The sequence below is a fragment of the Pteropus vampyrus genome, unplaced genomic scaffold, assembly GCF_000151845.1.
Source record: "Pteropus vampyrus isolate Shadow unplaced genomic scaffold, Pvam_2.0 Scaffold335, whole genome shotgun sequence".
NCBI lineage: Eukaryota > Metazoa > Chordata > Mammalia > Chiroptera > Pteropodidae > Pteropus > Pteropus vampyrus.
Genome location: NW_011889116.1, coordinates 4,324,619 through 4,333,524, shown reverse-complemented (window position 1 = coordinate 4,333,524; position 8,906 = coordinate 4,324,619).

Genomic DNA, 8,906 nt, shown 5'->3' with positions numbered 1-8,906 from the left:
ATATATATGTATATGTGTATATGTGTATGTATATACACATACACATATATATAGTAGTCCATTTTCTTCTTTGTGTGCCTTATCTCCATTTCCTTTTGTGAATTTGGATCTTTGAATCCTCTCCCTTTCTGTTATTGCCTCTTTTTGTCTATATGTATGATGAACATTCATTACTATCTTGCAATAGTAAATTTCTTCTTATTGTTTAAGCTTATAATGTCCTGTTCTTAATAACGGTTGCACTACTCTGCCTCCAGCTGCCTGATAGTCGCCTTACTCATAGCTATGTATTTTTCGTAATTTTGATTTAGACGAGGTGACCCCTTTCGGCATTTCCTGTAATGCAGGTATAGTAGAGAATTTCCTCAGTTTTCGTATGTCTGGAAAGGTCTTTATTTTTTCTTCATGTCTAAAGAAGAGCTTTGCTGGATACATTATTCTTGGCTGGCAGTTCCTTTCATTTAATAGTTTGAATATTTGATTCCACTCTTTTCTGGCTTGTAAGGTTTGTGCTGAGAAGTCCAATGATAATCTGATGGGTTTTCCTTTATAGATTACTGTCTTCTTTTCCCTGGCTGCCTGAGAATTCTGTCTTTGTCATTGATTTTTGTTAATTTTAACACAATGTGACTTGGAGAAAGCCTCTTTGGGTTGAGATACTTGGGTGTTCTGTTGACTTCTTGAATTCCAAGCTGCAGCTCATTCCTTAGATTTGAGAAATTCTCATCAACTATTTGTCTGAAAATGCTTTCTAGTCTCTGTTCCTTTTCCTCACCTTCGAAAATGCCCATCATTCTTATGTTTCCTCTCCTGATGGTGTCAGCTAGTTCTTGCATTTTTTCTTTCATTATTTTTCATTCTTTGGTTTCTCTCTTCTTCCTTCTGATTTATTTCTATATTTCTGTCTTCGATATCACTGATCCTTTTCTCCATTTGGTTGACTCTGTTTTCCAAGCTTGCTATTTAATTTTTCATCTCATTTAGTGTGTTCTTCATCTCCAGAAGTTCTTTTTGGATCTTTTTCAGGATTTTAATCTCCTTGCTAAAACACTATTTCTGCTCATCTACTTGTTTTTTCAATCCCTGGAATTATTGATATGAATTATTTTGGACCTCATAATTTTTTTTTTTCAGAAGTACCATCCTGAATTCTTTGTCATTTACTTTGCATATTTCTGTGTATTTAAGTTTATTTTCTGGAGATTTTTCTCTTTCTTTCTGAGCTGCCTTGTCACCTTAGTTGTTCATGCTGTTTAATGGACTCTTCCTCTGTCTGGGCATTAATGGAAGTGTATTCTGCTTTTTTATTTCCCCCAGAAAGTAGGTTCATTATATAAAAGTCTCTCTTTAGCTTGTTGCTAAGAAGGCATTTTTCTTTTAATTTCCTTTCAGTGGCATCCAAGCCTCTTGGATCTGTGCTGTATATAAAGTCTCAGTAATGATTTTTTTTCTTATAAATATTCAATCACGATCACTACCCACAGTTTTAGTCCCTATCATTGTTAGTGACAGTTTCAGTAGCATTCTCTCAGATTCCCCTGGGTCTCCATGGTGTTCTGTTTTGGAATATATAGGGGGAGGTGCCTTCTGGTTTGGAGGGTGGGGATTGTGGCTCAGCCTTGCATTTTTCAATGGTGGCTGGTAATAATTAGCTGTTGCTTCTCTGTTATCTCCACTTCTCTGCTTTCTGCCTTAATCCGTGGACCCTGCTGCTCCATGGAGCTCAGGCAGGGCTGTTCAGGGAACCTGCCACACCTTTTCCCTTCCCTCTGGTTGTGAGAGGCAGCTTCTTTGTTTCTCACAGTCTACTGCCAGTCTCCTGTGGTTCTGACCTGTGGTAGCTCTTATGCTCAGATCACTTGCTCAGACATGCTTGAGTGCAGGTTGGGTGTTTTTTATTGAGTTTGAGATGTTCAGCTTATGTTTTTACAAGGGGAGAGATCTGGGGACATCTCTCACTCTGTCATGTTTCTGTCACTCCTCTATTTGCAATGCATTTTTTAATGGGAGGAGGAACTTCTTTCCTTCTTTTTTTATTATAATTTTTTTCAATTATAGTTGACATTCAATATAATTTTATATTAGTTTCAGGTGTATATAATTTGTGATCTCCCCCATTAGTCTAGTACCCACATCTCACTATACGTGGTTATTACAATATTATTGACTATATTCCCTATACTGTACTTTACATCCCTGTGGTTATTTTGTAACTATCAATTTGTACTTCTTAATTCCTTTACCTTTTTCTTTAGTCCCCCAAACCCCTTCCCATATGGCAATTACCAGTTTGTTCTTTGTATCTATGAGTCTGTTTCCGTTGTCGTTTTTAGTTCATTTTTTCTTTTCTTTTTTTTTTTAATTTCAGCCCCCCATTTGCTTCCATATCTCGGCATCTGTGTGCAGTGACCAACATGCACAACTACATGGTGGCCTTTCAGACTACCAGAAGTACCATGAGAGTAAAGTGTGAAATTAGTGGGTGAAGGAACAGACCAAATGTGACCCACTGGCCAGGAAAGCAAAAGGAAACTATTTTGGAGAAGCAAAACGTGAAGGGTGATTTAAAAGTTTTAAACTTGATATCCAAAGGGGTACCCCATATATAAAACATATCTTCTTGTACCAATACCTTTGCTCATGCTGTTCCCATCCTATGCTTCCTCTCTGGTTATATAATTCTTACACATACTTCAAGGCTCAATTCCTGACTTATCTCTCCAAAAAGCCTTCCATGATCTCTGGAGTCCACAGAGATAAATTCTCTTTTTCTTTCCACTGAACTCTGACCATATCATACTTGTTTCTGCCCCATATTCAGTCCTTAGCCTGGTCCACTTTCCTTTCCTTTTTGGCTGATGACCTCCTTTCTTTAGCCTTTCATCCATTCACTTGTGCCCCCTCTGTACCTAGGGGAATTTATTATACTTATTTTTTTATGTGTCTGTCTCTCATAACTAGAGTCTAAGCTCTCCAAGGGCAAGGACTGAAGTTTGTTATCTGTATCCTCACCTAGCACAAGGCTCAACAAATGTTTGCTGAATAAACACATGGGTAATCCATGCTCAAAAGGGTGGCTGTTTGAGTGTCTTGTCGGAAGCCAGCCGACCAAGTCAAACCGGGTACCTGAATGGGGGAGCGGGGACTGAGAAAAAAGAGAAGACAGACAGGGTGCAGGAGGGAGAGCAGATCTCACAACTGCCTCTCCGAGTTTATTTCTTAACCTCCTTTTAAACACAATCTGTTTCTTTTTGCATTCCAAAACAACACAAAAGTAACATCCTGAAGATCCAGATGCAATTGACACTCCCTTCGACACTCCCTTAGGCTATACTTAACCTTCTTCTTCCTGAAATTCAACAGAACCAGCCTTTTCTTTTTTATGCAAGCAGGCCTCCAGAGACAATCCATGCACTCTTTTAAATTTGGGGAGCTTTAGCTCCCTACAGTGTCTGAGGTCTGGAAAGTTTTTCTTCCATTCCAAACAATGTTTGTTAACATTTAGGGAACTTACAACAAGCTCCCCACAGAAGGACATGGGGACCACTTGAGACCAATCAACTTAAAAGAACAGGGTTCTTACTCCTGTTCAGGTTCTATTTTAGCAATTCTTTGTTATGGAAAGAGCACTGGCTCATTGTCTGGTTCTAGTCCAGTTTTGTTACTAATTAACCATGTGGCTTTGAACAAGTTGACTCACCTCTCTGGCCAGCATTAGTCTCCAACCCTGTAAAATGAAGAATTGGCTTTAATGGTCTACCATGCTGAAAAACAACATGATGAACAATGTGGTAATTGAGTTGAACTGTGAAGATGTATTAATATCTATGGTACCTAACTTCTATCTATGGTACCCAATCCAAAGCAATTCTTATTTGGTGGTAAAATGTCCACAAGATGTTTTATGTGTCTGATGATCAACAAACATCTGTAGGAAACTTGGGGAAAAGAAAACTCTCCCTCTTGGCCAGTGTGATTTTACTTTTCTTGTTGTTGTTGATGGGTTGCCACCCACCTTATCTTTCTCCTGCAGGAAGTTTATTTGTTCATTCATCCATTCTATTTAGGGTTGCCAGATTTATCAAATAAAAGCACAAGATTCCTTCATTTTTTTTTCAGTACTTCACAGGTTATGAGGAGACAGGGCAATGGAATGGAATGCACTAAAACAAGAATAGCCTTGTTCTCTAAAGTGGGTCTTCAACTGGCAGCTTCAGGATCACCTGGGGGGTTACTTTTCAATTGGCCTCTGCATCATAGGGAAGGTAGCAGGTTCAGTGGTTTTGTAGGGCAGTGCCTAATAAATACCATGTAATGGTGAGTTTTCTCCTGGGCTGTGCACTAAAATGAAGTCAGAAACCACATTCACAGTATGATGAGAGTGCTGAGTCTAAGCAGGGTCGTACCAAGTTTAAGCTGTCATCTCTGCCTGGCTGCAGTATCTATGTCTGTGAGTAATCTTTTACATCTTTTTTAGGCTCCACATTCTCACTTATAAAGCCCTCTACCTTTTCCTTTTAAGTGCTGGGTGCCCTCCCCAACCAAAGTGAACATCTGGGAAGGCATGTACTCTAGTGTAAAATTAAGCACGTTTTCCTCTTCTTTTGGGCTCGCTGCATTCTCAGTAGTCTTCTTCTTTGCGAACCCCTTTTTAAAGGGGTTTCAGTCCTCTGCTAGCTATTGGAATAGGGTATTTGGGAGAAGTGTGTCCTACACTCCTCCTTAGAATAAGGACAGCTCTCCTAGATTCTCATCCCAGCCCTACCCATATTCCAAACTCTCTCCATTTGACCAGCTTCTTACACAGTTGCCTTTCTTGCTCTCACATCTCCTTCCTCACACCTGGCTCCATCCCTCCCAGTTTGGGGTTTGGTGGGCAATGGATGAGGCTAGATTGTAGATGGCTAAGTTCCAGAGACCAATCAGAGACATAGAGACACTAAAGCAAACTGGAGGTGCCCAGGAAACAAGAATAAGAAGTGCAGAGAATAGGCACAGTGGTCTGATAAGAGGGAACTGGGGACTGGGATTCAGATGTAAAAAAGCTCCAGTTTTTTTAGAATTAGGGAGTTGGCTTCAGATCTGGGAACCTCACATCCTGACCAGAGATCCAGGGAACAAAGAGAGTTTTGAATGGACACCAGTTATTACAGAAAACCAGGGACTGGACAGAGGTTTTGAGGTCACAGAAGGGCCAGAAGCTGGGTTGGATTTGGACCTGGGAGTAGGGTTGATGGTTCTAGGAGTGAAGGCTTAAGTTATGTGCTGAAGTCCCACCATCTGTTTTATTCATTTGAATTAGAGACTAGGGCATTACAGAGTAGGATTTAAGAATGTGGGCTCTGGAGCCAAATGGCTGGGGTTTAATTCCTGGCTTCACCACATGCTAGAGGTGTGCCATTGGTACTTAATTTCTCTTTGCCTCAGTTGCCTCATCTGAGGGAGGCTGTGAGGATCAAAGAAGACAATCTATACCAAACACTGGCACTCACTACATCCTGGATAAATGCTGAACCTTATTGTTAATGACCCTCAAATTCCCTACTTCCATCCCAATGCTCCTCTAACTTACCTATGGTCTTTGGTTTATGTTTCCTCTGCTTGGAACACCTTTTCCCATTAATTTCTTTTCATCCTTTGTGCCTCAGTTCAGACATCATTTTCTGTGGGGGTCTCTATAGGAAAAATACAGTGTTTTCCCCAATCTTACACTCACAGTCCTTCTGACATCAGATGTGTGGGTTTTCCACACCAAGCAATTCTCTGACATCAGCTGGATGTCCTACAATTCAATTCTCACTCTAACCACAGTTAGCACAGACCCCAAAGGTGAAGGGCTTAGTACAACAAGACTGCTCTTTCCCCCTCAGGTATCAGTCAAAAGTCCAGATTGTCACCTGTGTTTCTCACTGGCAGCCTGTAAGTTGGAGGTTGCCATGACCCTCTCCTTGAGTTTGATCATTTACTGGAATAGCTCATAGAACTCAGGGAAACACTTATGTTTATTGATTTATTATATAATAAATGGTAAAGGATATGGTAAAGAATATGGTAAAGGAGACAGATGAATAACCTGATGAAGGTGTATCTAGGGCAAGATCTGGGAGGGTTCTAAGCACAGGAGCTTCTTTCCCCCTTGGAGTTGGAGTGTGCTGCCTACCTGGCATGAAGATTTGTTCACCAACCTGGAAGTGCTACAAACCCTGTACTTTTAGGATTTTTATGGAGGCTTCATCCATGTAGGCATGGTTGACCATTAACTCAATCTCTAGCCCCTCTCCAGAAGATTGGTGGGGAGGGGCTGAAAGCTCCAAGTTTCTAATCAGAGTTTGGTCTTTCTGGTGACCAGTCCCCATCTGGAAGCTATCCAGGAGCTCACCCAGAGTCGCCTCATTAGCACAAAAGACACCCCTATTACCCAGGAAATTTAGAGATTCAGGAGCTCTGTGTCAGGAACCAGGGTTAAGGAGCAAATATTAGAACAAAAGATGCTCCTGGTGATCTTATAACTTTGGGAATTACAAAGGTTTTAGGAACTCTGTGCCAAGGGATAGAGGCAGAGACCGATATATATTTTTCTGTTATTCACAGGATCCCTTCCCAGACTCTCTTGGAATGGGTGAGGTGTCCTCCTTTGTGCTCCTACAGCACTTGCACTTCCACATTATGCATTGTAATTATTCATTTCCTTGTCCGTATCTCTCATTAGACCCTCAGTTCCATGAATTTTTGTATTACACCAGATTTTCCATTGCAGTATCAGCAGAGCTAACATGTAGTAGAAATTCATTAAAAGTTGATTAAATGAATACATGGCGAGAGACTCCAGGCTTAGATCCTTTGGGGAGCCATAACCAGACAGGATTTCTCTGTTAAAGCTTAATCTATAGGCAACTGACAACTGTAGAGACAGATCCCGAAGGCCTGAGGTCTCTTTTAGATGAAATTTCTTTCAGGAGATAGCAGTGAAACCCACCTGGCCACCACCTTACTTGTCTGCTTCCTGTGTGCTGTGTGGGCTGCAGTGGAGTTGGGAGAAACAGCTTCCAATTTGAGGGTGTTCTACAATCTTCCGAGCTGCTATGGCAGCCAGCATCTTTTTTTAATCTAGTTTGTGTAATGATACCCAGAGGCTGGTAAATGAAGAATCGTCCAATATCACTCAAAGCATGCTGGGAAGTATGTGTGCTCCTACTTGTGGCATGTGAATATGTCTTACTTCACGCAAGATTCTGATTTTCTGAGTATTGTAAACTCTTCTCTGAAATTTATTTTATTTTAATAGACCTCTCAGTTTGTCTTTGTGAGCAAAATAATAACCTCTACCAGAGAGCCACTGGAGCCAGGATGGGGGCTTGAAAGGTGCAGGGTCCTGAATACGTGGGCTTACAAGTCATAGGGGACAGGCTAGACAATAGGCCTCTCTTTCCTCCTCTTGCACTCTGCTGATTCCATAGAAAGCAATAACAGAACATTCTCAGGGACCTCTGACCACCCAACTGCCTAGTCACTTGTAGATACATTCTACTCATTTCTCTAAAACTTGCAGGTGGTAGATCTCACCTTGGAAGAGTTCATTTTGTGTGAGAACAGTAGACAAGTAACCTAGAGCAAGTGAAAGTTGGAGCCAGGGAGGTAGCCAGTTGCTCTCAACATGGGAAAACTAGCTATGTGTACTTATTGAAGGTTTGGGGTACTGGGGTTAGGACTAGAGAGTGACCCTTATTAGATAATTTGAAAAAAAAGGCACATTTAAGCTTTGGAGACCATGGTTTCTTATCCCATTATCAAAGGACAATTTAGTCACTGCTGTTATGGGATCCCTGGGTAGGATTTTACTAAATCTGCAAACTTAGCAGATTTAGCAAATAAAAATGCAGATGCTCAGTTAAATTTGAATTTCAGATAGATAACAGGTCATCTAAAAATATTTGTATATTGTATCCTGTATTTTACCTGGCAACCCTCTTCTCAGGTCATTATCACTAGGGACACCACACTGTTTGTCTGCTTAATAGGTAAAATGCCTGAAAAGCCTCCTGCTACAGGGGCGGGGGCCTTAGCAGCTCCCCTCCCCTAGTACTGCTGGAAGCTCTGAGAAGACAGTAGAGACTCTAATGGGCTGTTCTGTGTCTGTCTCTGTCTGTCTCTGTCTCTGTCTCTGTCTCTGTCTCTGTCTCTCTCTGTCTCTCTTTCTGGTCTTTAATATCCTCTTGCTGATAGTGTGTATAAAGATGGGGTTGGATAGAACAGCTGGTCTTTCAGCAGCTTTGTCCCCCACTTCTCTTTTCTCCTTGGTGTATGTCTCAAAAACCCCTACTACTTCCCTCTACTCTGAGCCTCTTTTCCTAACAACCAACCTAAATCAGTCAAGGCTCTTGAAACTTTCAGCCTATCCTGATGAATAGAAACTACAGGATTCGAAAAGAAGATGCTACATATGAAATATTCATTAAGAGAAAAAACAAAAGAGAGATTTGCTTAGAGGTCTATGCATATTTATATGGGAAAAAAAGGGATCCAAATATGAGAATCTAAGAACACCAGGGCATCTCTCAGCCATTTATTTAATTAAGAGAAATGATGCAGATTCAAGTGAAAGACAAGTTGAACAAGAAGTGGCATCCATGTTTGGCAAAAGTGGCTTTTGGACCAGTGAGCTGAAAGGAGGGGCTGTTTGTTTCCCTGTAGATGTCTTGCAGGCTACTGTAAGGAAAGAGCTTTACTCGCATTTTCTTTGGAGTTTGACTGGGGGCGTTTATTGCTCTATTCCCAACACAGAAGGACAACTTGGCCCACTTGAGACTGAGGCCCCTGGGAAGAACTCAAACCACCCTCAATGGTTCGTAAGTACACTTCCAATGGTCTTGAGTTCAGTGATATTTTTGAAAAGAACAGATACCTGT